General features: G+C 36.2%; 1 pseudogene; it reads left to right on the forward strand.

Moving 5' to 3' along the window:
- The first annotated feature begins 1,316 nt into the window (after positions 1–1,316).
- On the forward strand, positions 1,317–1,438 carry LOC138379187 (U2 spliceosomal RNA; annotated as a pseudogene).
- Positions 1,439–16,027: the final 14,589 nt, after the last annotated feature.

Below are 16,027 nucleotides of genomic sequence, written 5' to 3' on the forward strand. Positions count from 1 at the left end.
GCTAGGACTAGAGTAAGACTGACATGACCACAGCAATTAACCTCAAGTATTCCTTACAACAAATATTTCTGCCAGTTTCCATGATATACAAATATTTATATACACATACTTACGCATATATCACCATACAATTATGTTCTATCCCTCTTTCTCTCACAACCCAAGATCCCAGAAATTCATATAGATGGATTTACTTGGAGGTAAAGAAATAAAATACCACTTTGGAACAGATTGATTTCTACCCACACATATAAACTTTAAAGCTACTAAACCATGTTCTTTTAGTGATGTAGTGGAGATGCCCTGCTGAATTGGAATTGTCTCTATGACATTTCTGTCATTAGCTTCAATACATTGCCAATGACTTTCAAAAGCTGATATGGAAATATAGGTAAAAGCATGTTGAGTATCAAACACTTTTTATCTGAGAATACTTTGTGCTTTCAACTAAAAAGTTTCCTTAACAACTATTGTTAAACATTTGACTGCTGACAGTTCAGAGAAAATATAACAATTAGCAATTACATTTTGAAAAGTAATGCTATTTAAAGTAGCATCAAAATACATGAGGTATTTATAGATAATCTGTACAGCTATGGAAGCCTGACACTAAACACTACAAAGCCTTGCTGACAGAATTAAAGGTCTGAATTAGTAGAGGACATACCATGTTCATGGGTCACAAAAATTCAGTATTGTTAAGATGCCTATTGTCCCCAATCTGATCTGTAGATTCAATGGACACTCAATAGAAATCTTACCAAACTTCTTTTTTAAAAAATTGACAAGCTGATTATAAAATTCATGTGGAAATGCAAAGGATCTAGACTATGAAAACAACTTTTAGTAAGAACAAAGTTGGAGAACAAACATTACCTGATTTCAATACTCCTTAGAAACATGCAGTAACTGGCATTGAGATAAAAAAGCAGACCAAAAGAACAGTATTAAGAATCTCAAAATAGACCCACATTTTATGGACAACTGGTTTTTGACAAAGATACAAAAGCAATTCAGTGAATAAGGGATAGTATTTTCAACAAATTGTGCTGGGACAAGTGAATATCCATATTTACAAATACAAACTGTGATCCATATATTGTACCATATACAAAAGTAAGTTCAAAATTGATCATAGATCTAAATATAGAACCTAAAGCCAAAAAACATTTACCAGAAATTACAGGAGAAAATCCTTGTAAATTTGGGCTAGTCAAAGGTTTCATGAGACACCAAAACACAAACTATAAGTGAAGAAATCAATAAATTGGACTTTCTCAAATTTAAAAACTTCACCTCTTCCAAAGACACTGTTGATCACTTTCTACCTTTTTAGCTAAGATCATGTGTAGTATCTGTTTATATTAGTTTAATATCTGATATGTTCTCTATCCAAAGTCACTGTTGACAGAAATGAAAAGACAATCAATCACCTTACCAGGAAAAAATATTTGAAAATCATGTATCTGGTAAAGGACTTAAATCTAGAACATAGAAAATCTCACAAAACTCAGTAAGAAAACAGACACTCCAATAATAAATGGGGAAAAGAGTTGAACAGACACTCCACTGTAGAAGATATACAAATGTCAAATAAGCACATGAAAATATACTGAATGTCATTAATCTTTAGGGAAACATAAATGAAAAAAACTACAATGAGATACTACTAAACTCCCGTGAGAATGACCACAATTAAAAAGACTGACCATACTAAAAAATAGTGAATCTGTAGAGGATGAAACTCTCATACACTGCTGGTGGCAATGAAAAATGGTACAACCACTTGGGAACAGTTTGGCAGTTTCTTACAGTGTTAATCTTACATCTACCGTATTATCCAGCCATTAAACTCCTAAGCACTTACCCTAGGAAAAGAAAGCATATTTTAATGAAAAGATTTATTCACGAATGTTCATGTACAAAATACCCAAATTGAATACATCCCAAATATCCATCAGTAGATGAATGGATGCCACAATTTGTGGTATAGCCATACACTGGAATACTATTCAGCAATCAAAAAAGAATAAATTTTTGATATATGCAACCAAATGAATAAATCTAAAAATAAATAAGGTGAATGAAAGAAGCCAGTTCTGGCTTTAAAAAACAAAATCTATATGATCCCATTTAAATAAATATTTTGGACAGAAAACCTAATATATAATGACAGCAATTCTGTGTTTGCCTGCAAACAGATCAGTCAGAGGGGACAGAGAATCAGCACCACAGAACTGCAAATATCATGTCCTGGGAAAGAAAAATAATGACGTTTAGGCTCACCTGGTTATTTGAAGGGACGTGGTTGCACATGTCTCCTAAACGGGCAAACTGTGTTGTAATTACTATTTTTGAAAATACCAAATTCTTATGCCTGACATTTTGACATTTATAGCTAACACTGGATAAATTCCTGGCTCCTTAAGAATCTCATTATAGGATGGATAAAAAAACAATGGCAACCACGGAAGAATACATATTATAATCTCAAATTGCTAGGAAGACCATTTAACCAACTTCATATTTTAACATCCATTTGAGGGATACGTGGGAATCACTATTATTATTTAAGGAGGGTTGAGTGTGTACCCCACATGAGCACAATACTGCAAATGTGTGAAACTCTAAGTTTTCATATGCTAGAAGGTCACGATGTATAAAATATCAATAATTATCACTCTGGTTTGGAATTAAGGGGAAATATATTCTGTTATACTTGGAAGAGGCTCCCTCAATATTTTTTGTTCTTCCTAAACCCAAGGGATCTTCTCCATTCTAAAGGTGAGTGTCTTTCCTGTGGTTGGGGCTGAGAATTTTTGATTTTACATGACACATTATTTTTTGTGTGTAATTACAAGAGCATTAGGTATTTATTATAGTTATAAATAGATAGTGCAGCAAAGGAAATAAATAAGATTACTCTAAAATAAATCAAAGAGAATAGCTACTGATATTTTCATTGTATATTCTTCTACAAGTTTTCTTATGCAAGTACTTGTATATTTATGCAGAAACGTATCCATTTATATATGTATCTGCAGAAGATAAAGTATCATCCTATATTTAGTTTCATAACCTTCTTGTTTCACTAACAACATACCTCAAAAGTCATTGATCATGCATGAACATCAATCTACACCATATGATAGTAGAGATGCTAATGGCAAATAAAAACAGAGAAAATGAAATAAAGATGGCTAAAATATGTTTTGTGTCAAGTTGGATGGTTTGTATATTCAGATGGCAATTCTGTTTGGAAAATTCGTATGTGTATTACAGCAGTTTCATTTGCTGTTGACCCCAAATCTATGTCACATTCACTGATTTATCTATTCTCTCATTAATGTAGGCTGAGGTGCCTACACTGTAGAGGACTCCCTCACAGGGAGCAGGGCGTTCACCCTCCATTGCCCAACCCTGTACAGGCTTCCCAGACCTTCTCCCACCCCCTCTCAGTCATCCCCTCTCCAGGACACTATGGACACAGCTGCCCAGACCCTGCTCCAGTGCCCCCTTCCTCTCTCAGTCACCTCCCACCTGCCAGGCACTGCCCTATGCCTGCTGGAGACTGCCAAGGTGCGCTAGAGTCACGAGGTGTTTCATCCTATGGATGTACTGGACTATATGATTTTACAGTCTTATTTACATCTACCAGTTTTTTTTTCAGACAGAATTAGAGTAATTCTCTACATAAGTTCATCAGCTCAATTTTAAGTGAAGTTTTTTTGTTTTTGTTTTTTTACATTGGTGCTACCTCATGACAGAAGCTTGAGCTGCAGTTTGAACATCCCTGAGCAGGAAGGTGGGAGGGAGGGACTGTGGCCCAAGCCCAGTCTATGGAGCTTTCTAAAAGTCTGTGGAAAAGTGGATATTCCCAGTATATTGACAGCCACCAGACATAAAGTGCAGCCTAGTGCTATGCTGAAGAGAAAGCTCTATTTATTTTTATCCACTGAGACCTCTGGATAAATAGCTAGGGATCTATATAAGCAAAAATGAGTCCAGGCCACTTATGATCTTTGTAACCTGACTTTGCCCTTATGACTATCTTTCCATGTAAATAGTTTTCTATAACAACAACTTAAAATACAGAAAACTTTTAGTTTTTTAAACATATTTCACCAATATCTCAGTGATGAAAATTTAGCTTATCTTTTTTGTTATAAACAATAGTATACTGTTAACCTAAATAACAGACAGAGAGAGGTTCTCTAAAAGAAAAGCTATTTATTTTGGAATCGAGCATAGAAAGGGCAATACATATGCCATAGTAAAAACTATATGTGTTTTCAGGGAAATAAAGACAGGTTTTTAAAGGGAAAAATGAGGAAGATTATGCAATTGTTTGAGATACTTATCCTTAGATACAAAGATCAATAACAAGGGTGCTGCCAGTCTGAAGTTGAACAGGGAGTTGCTGGGCAGATGTCTTTGCAGAAATATTTTTTGTAAGGTTTTGATGGCCTTTGTGCAAGGTTTTAGTTTTGCAGTATTTTGTTATAATTTTTGTTAACAGGCATACAAACATGAGAACCCTCTCTTAATGGCCTCCCCCAGCTCTATTTGTCAGAGTTTTCTTAACATTAATGACTCTAGTTTGATTCTGACAACTTTCACATTTCCCCCTTTTGATCAAGATCTTTCTTTGAAAATATCACTGATCAATCATCTTGTGGTTAGTTTTTCACGTCCCTAGGTGCCAGGATGGACCTTTCCCAATTTGTAGTCTCATCTCATGTTGGGGGGAGTGACTGGTGACTAGGAATCAGTGTCAAGACCCTTTTAGCCACATTTGAGTCATGAGGGAGGTTTGAAGGGAGTGGCTCTTGGGCTAAGTCTACCTGTAGTCTATTATTATGTTCAATTTTGTCTGTCCTGTAGTTTTTTGGTATAATATTGAAGTACTGGGCCAGCATCATTTTGTTAGGACTTGTACTTTTGCAAAAATTTAAGTAACATATACAAAGTTTAAAAAGAGAAAATATAAAGTAAAATTCATAGTCATATGACAATTTCAGTTTGCATAATGGTTTTGAGCCATGAACCTAGGCTTAAAGACAATTTATTGACTAAATCAAATGACTATAGGGAATAAGGTGAGACCTGTTTTTTTCTTTTGTATATGGATCTTAACTTTCCCAGAAAAATTTGTCCAGATACAGCATGTAGTATTAACAACAGCACAGACATTTTCTTATTTAACCAACGGAAACTAAAGGATTTCTTAGGTTAGGTTTTAAGTTACCAGAAGCAGCTATTGTTTTTGAAATTTCAATTATACCATTATCGGGCCAAGTAAAAAGAGTAGCATTAAGGGAGGTAAAATTCTCATTATGATATATAGTCTTTGTTCTGACATCTTGGGAAAAGTTGCCTACAGCATGAATACATCAACATTTTCTCCTGGTTTGTAGGTTAAATGTTCATGACATTAGGTGGTTTGGTGAACTTTTTGTGTGGCCCATACATCAGGCATGAGGCTTGTTTTTTAAAATTCATCTAATTTCAGCTCATAGGGCTGTGGATAGTTAACAAGAACTTGAAAACAATGCACAGGGCTATAATCTAATAACGTGTGTATTATAGTTTTACTTTAGAAATGTAACATTTTCTCTCTATAATGATCACATAGGAATCTCAGATTTAAAAACCTCTTGACAATAGGAAGCCAAACCAAAACTTCTAAATTTTACTTACAGTCTTAAGGTTCTTGGATCTGCCAGGAAGTGACAATTTTCACTCACTTTTGGTAAGGCAGGGAACTCTTGGAGCCAGGCATTTTATGCACATTCTTTAAATTTTTTTTGAGACAGAGTCTTGCTCTGTTGCCCAGGCTAGAGTGTGGTGGCATCATCATAGTTCACTGCAACCTCAAACTCCTGGGCTCAAGCAATCTTCCTGCTTCCACCTGTCCAGTAGTTAGAACTACAGGCACATGCCACCTCACCCAGCTACACATTGTTAAATATGACATTTCAAAGCCTTGGTAATATAACCAATGTTTTCAATTGTATCTTGCTTATAAAGGGAGAGTAGAATTTTATTGAACTTATGTAAATAAAAATAGTCAAAAATAGTTTACAAATTTTGAAGGAATAAAGTAGTGAGAAAAAGCAAATGCTTCCACCATTGTTCATAAAAGTATACTTTACCAAATTGTTGTAAACTATATATATATTTCATGAGAAAAAAAATTCTTAAATCTGGAAAACAAAAAATCTAAGTTAAGATCCAACTATGTTTTTAAATAAAAGTCATAAAAACATTTCTTCATCAATTACTCAATTTCATGTAATTAATTTTATTTTATTTTGTCTGATCTTGATCAGCAGTTTTATGAACCCATAAGCTTCTTTACTAGGGTTCTGGAAGTTTTTATTTAGTCCTTTAATCTTAAAGTTATGAGAAATCTGTGTTCAAGAATACTTGTTAGAGTCTTTTCCATGGAAAGCAATTTTGAACTATAGCTGATTATAAATTCTTTTAAAGAACAATGCAAAACAATAATAGTGGATAACAAAATAGCCATGGTTAAAACCTACTGAAAGTTCCCAATTGACATGTAAATTTAATTATTTCTATTACATGCAGCATTTTAAGATAACAACCAGAATCACGACTGACAGCATCACATCGGGACCATCAAACTTTTACAAATTTCATATAATCTTAGAGTACTCACATTAATAACATACCCATACAAATATAACTTTAGAAAAGATTTAACACCATAATCAAAATTATAACTAACATATTAGGTTTTTATGAATTTATATACTTTTTGGAAGATTTATGTATTCATATAAATGAGCATTTATTCATATAAATGGATTTTCAACATACCCATATATGTAACTGAAGGCAGATCTAGTATCCCTTATCATTTGACAATGCCTTGCATATATAGTTTTGTAACCTTCTTGTCAAACCCTAACACCTTAAAATATCTAGCAGAGACAAATATAAAACTGTCTGACTAGTAAACCCAGGTAAAAATATATGTTGACAATTCTAGAGACATTTTTTTCTTAATCCCATTCACTGTATGGAGACATTATTATATTTGTTTTGCCAATAATTTTAAAATAAGCTTGTTTATTAAAGATTTACTTAAGTCATGTGAACTACACAACATATAATACATGAACATATGCATAAACACCTCTAAACACATATACACGTACAGATAAAGATCTTATAGCTTTCATTTTAGAATTTTAATCATGAGATAGTAATACAAATTCATGGGTTAATAAAAGACAGTTGGATCCAAATTATATTTCTGACAAAACTGGAGCCTTTTCACATGGTTAAAGTTTATTTGCTCCAATAGGTAATCTAATGGACACTGTGGACCAAAATTTGGGGCAAAGTAGTTTCTGTGGCAGTTTGATTTTTAAAAATCCTGTCTCACCCCCTTCTCTTTTTTCTTTTTTTCCCCCAAATTAGTTTACGGTTAAATTTTCAATGTTTATATTTTAGCTAGAACTGGCTGAATGGTACATGAAAAACAAAATCTCCTAGTAGTCTTGAACTAGTAACAAATCTTTTGTTTCCTGATCTGGTTTGCTTGATTAACAAATGTGGGTGGGGAAGAGTTTGAGAAGTTTCTTTCTTTTATTTTCTGGCATTTTCCTTTTGGCCTCTGTGTGGCAGGAAAAGCAAAAGTTTTATGCTAGACAAAGATATTTTATTTTATTGCTCTGAGCTCAAGATTTTCACCTGTGTGATCTAAGAGCCCTTTATAAACACTTATCTAGTTCATTTTCTTTTAGATTATTAAATTTTCAATTGTTTTATCATTGTGCACAATTGTTAGCCAAACCTAAATTTATATTTCTAAAATGTGTCTAGGTTGTTGGTTACCATGGAGCTGTTGTAATTTGTAAAGCCATTAGTTTGAAAGTAGTTTAAGATTTCCTTTTTAAACAAATCTTGACTAGTATGTCATAAGCAATGAGTTTCATCTCAAAACCAGCAGAGAAGTCAGCAGATTCAAAGTAGAAAGAAAAAATAGAGAGATGGAGAATTTAGAAGACTCTACATGCTAACTTTATAGTTATAAGTGTTTTGAATAATGACCATCTGAGCTCTGAATTTTCCTTGATATAATTTGCCCATCAGTTTAAAAATGTGCACAAGAATGGGCCATAACATGCAGCCAGCTGGAGTCCCAGAAAACCTAACATGCCTTATTGTTTGAGAATCTCATTCTGTTTTTGTTTGTTTGTTTATTAATCTCTCAAGAGCAAAGAAAATCCTATAAATCCTGTCAGGGAATGTCAAGAGTTTAGAACGGTGTTTTAGATGGTGGTGATTGCTTTAGTGGGTTTTATTTAGCCATCCTGCACCTACCAGTTAGAATGCTTTTTTTTCTCTTGGAAGATTTTCAGAAACAGGGAAGAGTCAAACCAAATCAAAAGAAACCAAGATAAGAATATCCACAAAGATTTTGACCGAGGCATGCAGATCATAGAAAATGTTAAATTAAGTGTGAAAACCAGAGATGACATGCCTTACAGAAAGAATGTAAATTCTGTGGAAACCAAGAGTACTCAATCTAGAAAGACATCTGTCTTTATACCTGAAAGAACTTACCAGAAAAGACAAAAAAGTATTTTATCATTCCAAGAGGGATGTATGGTCCTTTATTAAGGTGGCCTTATCCAAACCAAATCTCAAATAATATCAAAAAGCCCTTACCAAAAGGAAGGAGGCTCATCCTGAGAGAAGACTCACCAGGTCAGAAAAGGTGAGCCATGGAAGTGGGGAGCTTAAAGGGCTCAAGTGATCACTGCTCACTGGCTCTAAGCATCACCAGTTTTTCTGATAGGGATATTTTTCACGTCCTGTTTCTGACACCATATACATCAACCTAAATAACAAACAGAAAGAGGTTCTCTAAAAGAAAATATATTTATTTTCCAATAGAGCATTGCAATGGGAATACGCATGCCATAGTAAACTATGTGTATATTCAGAGAAGTAAAGGAAGACAAAGGTTTTTAAAGGAAAAAATGAGGAGGATTACACAATTGTTCTGAAATAACTATCCTTGGCTACAGAGATCAATAACAAGGGTGATGCAATCTGAGGTTGGACAGAGAGTTGCTGGGGAGATGTCCTTGAAGAAGCATAATTTCTTTTTTTAAGTTTTCAATGGACTTTGTGCAAGGCTGTGGTTTCTTGCAGTCTTTTGTGACAGTTTTTGTTACCAGACATACAAGCATGAGAATCCCCTCTTAATGGCCTTCCTTGGCTCATATCATTAGGGTTTTGTTAACATTACTGACATTTTGATCCTGACAACTTTCATAATACTTAACCTTGATCGTATATATGTGAATAACTTTGTGAGCATTTCTTTTTTTTTATGTTTTACGATTTCCTTTTTGAGACAGAGTCTCACTCTGTTGCCCTGAGTACAGTGCCGTGGCGTCAGCCTAGCTCACAGCAACCTCCAACTCCTGGGGTCAAGCGATCCTCCTGCCTCAGCCTCCCAAGTAGCTAGGACTACAGGCACGCACCATCACACCTGGCTAATTTTTCTATTTTTAGTAGAGATGGTGTCTCACTCTTGCTCAGGCTGGTCTCGAACTCCTGAGCTCAAGTAATCTTCCCACCTTGGCCTCCCAGAGTGCTAGGATTACAGGCGTGAGCCACCATGCCCCGCCATGTGAGCATTTTTTTATAAGAGGTTCCTGAAAGTATTCTTTCAAAAGCATACAATCTATAAAATTTTATATTAACACAATAAATTCAGAATATATTAATGTATATTCTCAACAAAACAGTATGAAAAATGTCTATTTACCACTCATTAGAAATAATGTGAATCATTACTAATCTGATAGGCAACAACCCACTTCTCATCGTTTTCAATATTTCTTTTGTTGCTTTTTAAAATTCCATCCTATGCATGTGACATAATCAATTTTCACAATCTCGTGTTAGTCATAGTGTTCTGATGTTCCCTATTACCTACACTGGATGGATGGCATCTTTTCAGAGACTGTGCACTGCTAATGGGCACATTCAGAGCATAGTTCATGTGACTACTTGCATTGGAAAGCGCAGAAGGTGTCTCCTTTGAGCTGAGCAAACTGTCTTAGAAAAATTCTAGTATTGTGATAAGAGAACCCACTCAGTGTATCAATGTGTGGGAGTGTATGTCAGTGTGTGTGTGTATGCACGTGCACACATGCATTTCCTCTGCTTCCTTCTGCCTCTTCATGGCTTTGTGTTCCATTTGATCTCCCTTCCTAAATTCAGGTCCAGAAGTAAAGAAAGAGAATCATCATGATGGCAGTCCTTATAACTAGATCCTTATCAACATCCTTCACTTTATCCTGTATATCTAAAGCAGTGGTTCCCAAACAGGGGCGATTGTGCTCCTCTCCTCCAGGGACATGTGGAAATGTCTGCAGACACTTTTGGTAGTAAAACTGGGGTTCATACTGGAATCTCGTGAGTAGAGGCCAGGGATGCTTGTAAACATCCCACAATGCCTAGGACAGTACCCACAACAGTTAGGGAGTGGGACAGCTTGGATTTGTATCCAGTACACCAAGTTCCAGAGTTTAGGAAACCGTCACAGATTTGTTGCTAAGTGAAAGAAGCAGTATGCACAAGCATGCACATATTAGAAGGTCATTAAAAGTAATACTGGCTATGCTAATATATTTATACAAAAAACTGGACCCAGTGACAAAAATGTGGATTGTGACCTTTGATAGCATGTTCATTGCAATCCTGGGGACAGAAGCCATAGTGAAAGGGGATAAGGAGTAGGTGGAATGTGAAGAATGATATCAGGGAATGTGGAAAACTCTTTTAGGTAATTTAAATTTGAAGGAGAAGAGAGAGAGATGAGGCAGAAGGAGGAGGAAGGGGGGAGGGGCAACAAAAGGGGAGGAGGATGGATTTCTCGATTCTGTGGCTGAATGTGTGATGAGGAGTCCAAAGAGGGATTTTTGAACATCTTCAATTCCTTGAAAGTTAAGTTTAAAAATTAATGGGAAAGAGTCATCCCACCTCAAAATTAACTTTTTAAGTTGCCCATATAATATTTTCATTCTTATCCTCTTATTTCCACTGTAGAGACCATGAAATGCCTCTAATGGAATATTATGGGTATTGAGCTCAATATATATTTAGTTATTAGGGAATGAAAGAAGGGACAATTGTGTGTCAAAGAAATGCTAGTAACTCTTGGATTTTTTCTCTCTTACATGGCTGAATTCCTGGTGTGATGTGGCTGTATGATGCATGATCTGAGGGTGACTGGCCTCATGACAGTGAAATGGGTCCAGAATTTTCTTTTAAGTATATAAACATATTGAGCAGTTGAGGAGCAGCCATTAGACAAACACCATGCCTTGCTTCCCTGGTGAGATGTATCACTGAGGTCACCAAGTAACTTTAAAAACAGGCCTGACTTTTAAAGGAGGGAAAGTCAGTTTGCATCTTCTCAGAGGCATGATGTTGAACAGCTCTTTGAGCTGCTCAAAACTCAAAAAGTAGAGAAACTTCTCTTGCCACAGTTTTGAACTCAAGACATATTGAAGAGATATTTGCTTCTTTCCTCTAGATATGTGTGTGTTCTCATTAGGAGAAACAATGAAAAATGATTTTTCATAATGCCTCTTTAGCCCTGAGGCTCAGCCAGCCCCTAGTGCTGTGTCTCTACATTTCAAGGGCCACTGAAGTCCCACTCCATGCCATATACTCTGAACAGGTTTTCTCATTTACTTTTCAGACAGCTCTGTAAGGATGGTGTGGTCAGTCCTACTTCACAGATGACCAAGCTCAGGTTCACAGAGCCTAAGTCACCTCCCTAGATAAATGGCAGGATTGGACTGAGGTTCCAACTCTCTCGCCCTCCCTAGGGGACTTTCAGCAACCTCCCTTTTAGAGGAAGGGCTTCCAGGGCTTGAGAAATGGTCAGATCACACTCCCCTGTTATTGTGGCCCCATGGGGCCTCACTCAACCACCCTTCTTGGTGATGAAGAGAACAGAGGAGATGAAATTCTGGCCTTTGTGCCAAGAGACCTGGGTGCAGGGCCACAGGAGTTGGCTGATCCCTGAAGTGGTGTGTGGGCTCAGGCAGAAGCTCAGGTGTCGTCCTTTGGACAGGTGAACAAGAGGGAAGGGAAGTACTATGTACTAAACTACTTTAAGCAAATGCACTTTATATTTCATTTCCTTTAATCCTATATGTCAATGAAGTTATGCACTATTATCACCATTATTCAGATAGGATTACTGATTTTAGGGAATTTTAAGTAAATCAGAAAAATACCCTTGTTATTTCCCTTTTGGCAGCTAATTCTGACTTATTCTAACATTTTTCCAATTTTATCTTATGTTTTCTGGACTCTGGATGATTTAATCTCCCAAGGGTATGCCACTGCATCCTCCCAGGGTATTAACCTTTATAGAAAATTATGATTTATATAGTTTTTAAGTCACAATATTTTTGAAATTAAACAAATTCTAAATGAAAACAACAGTGAGAATGGTGTGAAAACTTGGAGAAAATATTTGCAACCTACACTTTAAATATCTGGTTATTATCCATGGTTTTTGAACACACTAACAAAGAGATTGGCAAGTAATTTCAACAGAGAATTCAAATAAGTAGATACATGAATAGTAAAGCATATGATATATGTCAAAACTGCAAGAACTAATGCAAATATTTTAAATTATTGACAATTTATGTAAAGTGGAAAAGACAAATTGCAACAGAAGATAAGGACTGTGATTGCACTTTTGGAGAAGACTGTGTGTATGTAGGTGTACATGTTCTTGTGCACCTCACCTGCACGGACATGTCTGGAGAGTGTGCTCCATTCTATAGACAACAGACCCCTTGGGGTCAGGGGTAGGAGTTGAGCCAGTGAGAGATGCAGATTAATTCAAAGTCATCAATGTGCTCTTATATATTGTTTTATATTCAAGAAAATTATGTTGGTAAAAATTTGAACTAAGTAAATACTAGTGAACACATTGACAAAAGTACTGTGTGTATATATTCCTTATTTTGAAAAATCATTCATTGCATTCAATTTCCTGAGGAAATGCAGCAGATGAAAAAAATGAATTGGCTCTGTGTGTGTGTTTGTGTGTGTGTGCATGTGTGTGTTTCTAGCTCTGCACCATTATGCTCCATAAGCACTAGGCCTGGATTTCCAATCTCAGGTTAGATATCTCAGAAAATGTGCTTTTTTTCCTATAACCCAAAGAAATAATGAGTACATAGGGATTGCTGCAGGTATGTGAAAAATTTCAGAAAACTCAGGCTGATCTCATTAATCAAACTCCCAACCTCCATCACTCTTTCCCCCATGTTGACCCCCTCCCCAACTCTTAGAGCTGTAATCCTGGCTCTGACCACCAGGAGGCATTACAGCTTTTTTTTCAGGTTTGTTCTTTTTATTTTTAGTTTTCTTTTTTTTTTTAATTGCAGGGTATTATGAGGGTACAACGTTTTGGTTACATTTTATGTCTTTGCCTCACCCAAGCGAGGATTAGAGGCATGCCTTTCCCCTCTACAATGCTCACTGTGTCCATTAGTTGTGAGTTTACCAGCCCACCCCCCCCACCCCTAATCCCTGGAAAATATTACTACCGTGTGAGCACCATAGTGTTGATCAGTTAGTGCCAATTTGATGGTGAGTACACGTGGAGGCTATTCCTCCGATCTTGTGATACCTCACTGCGGATAATGGGCTCAAGCTCAATCCAGGAAAATATAAGAGGTGCTAGATCACTGTCATTTCTTACAGTTGAGTAATATTCCACTGTATACATATACCAAATTTTAATAATCCACTCATGAATTGACGGGCACTTGGGTTGTTTCCACATCCTTGCAATAGTGAATTGTGCTGCCATAAACATTCAGGTGCAGATGTCTTTATTATAGAATGTCCTTTTGCTTTTTTGGATAGATGCCTAACAGTGCTATTGCTGGATTGAAAGGTATTTCTATTTTTAGCTCAAATTAAAAAGCTTTTGCACAGCCAAGGAAACTATCATTAGAGCGAATAGACAGCCTACAGAATGGGAGAAAATATTTGCTCTCTACACATCCGATAAAGGGCTGATAAAAAGATTCTATCTAAAAAAATCAAAGAACCCCATCAATAAACGGGCAAAGGAAATGAACAGAAACTTTTCAAAAGAATACAGAATAATGGCCAGCAAACATATAAAAAAATGCTCAACATCTCTAATCAATAGAGAAATGCAAATCAAAACCACAATGAGATATCACCTAACCCCATTGAGATTGGCCTCTATCAAAAAATCCCCAAACAACAAATGCTGGCAAGGATACGGAGAGACAGGAACATTCTTACAACTGCTGGTGGGACTGCAAATTGGTGCAAACTCTGTGGAAGAGAATTTGGAGATACTTCAAAGAGGTTTGTTCTTTTTAAATGAAAAGCAGTACATTTTGCAAAGAGTAACAAATATTATGCAACATGTTTTTTTTTTTTGTCTGTTTGTTTTTAGTATAACAGCAGTTCTGTTTGGAAAATTCACATGTATATTAAAGCAGTTCTATTTGCTGTTGACTTCAAATCTCCATCACATTCACTGACTTCTCTCTTTCCTCATCAGTGTGGGTGGAGGTGTCCACACTGTAGAGGGCTCCCTCCTAGGGAACAGGGCATTCACCCTTCATTACTCCACCCCTGTACAATCTTCTCAGACCTTCTCCCATCCCCCCTCAGTCAGCCCCTCTGCAGGACACTATGGACCCAGCTTCCCAGACCCTGCTTCAGCGCCCCTATCCTTTCTCGGTCACGTCTCGCCTGCCCTGCATTACCCTTTGCCTGTTTCTCAGCCACAGCCATGGTGCGCTAGAGCTGCCTGGTGTTTCAACCCATGGATCCACCTTATATATGTTTTTACAGTCTTCTTTTATACCTACCAGTTTTTTTTTTTTCTGACAGAATGAAAATCATTCTGTATATAGGTTCATAAGCTGGGTTTTAAGGGAAGTATTGTATAATGTGTTTTTGCTCCTTGCAGACACTCCATTGGAGAAGTTTGATCGTGGTGGTACGGTGGTGCCCCTGTTGGCAGTAACCTGAACTTCAGCTTAAACATTGCAGAGCTGGAAGGTGGGAGGGAGGGGCTGTGGCCCATGCACACCTTACAGAGTTTTCTGGAAGTCTGGGTGGAAAGGGGAGCATTCCCAAGGTACAGAGATACTGAAGGCCTCAAGACAGAAAGTGCAGTCTCTTACTATGCTGAAGAGAGAGTTGTATGTAAGAGGAAGAAAAAGATCATTTAATTTTTATGCTTTGACACTGGATAAATAGAGACCTACATAATGGAAAATAGATCCAGGCTACTTGTTATCTTTGTAACCCATTTTACTTCTTTATTACCATCTTTTCATAGAAATACATTTGTATTATAGCATTTGCAATTATAAAATAATTTTAATATTTTTATATGGACCTAGTGTTTCATCTTATGATGCCTCAAACTTTATTTTCTCAGTAAGTTTAAGTGGTGAAAATTGAGTTCCCGTATCATAATTTCTATTACAGACAATACTATACTTAATATCTTGTTCACATATGCAAATATTTTTGTCAGAATTTCTTTATAAGTACTTGAAAGGGTCCTTTCAAAACCCTGGAATTTTATATGAACGTAATGAAACTGAAATGCTATTAATAAGTTATATTCCTGATATCCCAGTATGAAAGCTGCTGTTTCTGCCCACATTAGATATAAGGTGAATAACTGCTAATCTGATAAGAAAAAATAATTTATCATCATTGTTTTCAACATAACTCATTTTTGTTGACTTCCAGAATTCCATCCTGTGGTTGTGACATAATCAGTTTTCATGACCACATATTATTTACAGTGTACTGATAGTACCTATTATCTACACTGTGTGGATGTCTGTATACTGCTAAAGGTCACAGTTCACTACAGAGTTTACATGGCTATTTGTACTGCTGAGCTTAATGTGTCCTCTTTGAGCCCAGT

Source organism: Eulemur rufifrons, chromosome 30, assembly GCF_041146395.1.
Source record: "Eulemur rufifrons isolate Redbay chromosome 30, OSU_ERuf_1, whole genome shotgun sequence".
NCBI lineage: Eukaryota > Metazoa > Chordata > Mammalia > Primates > Lemuridae > Eulemur > Eulemur rufifrons.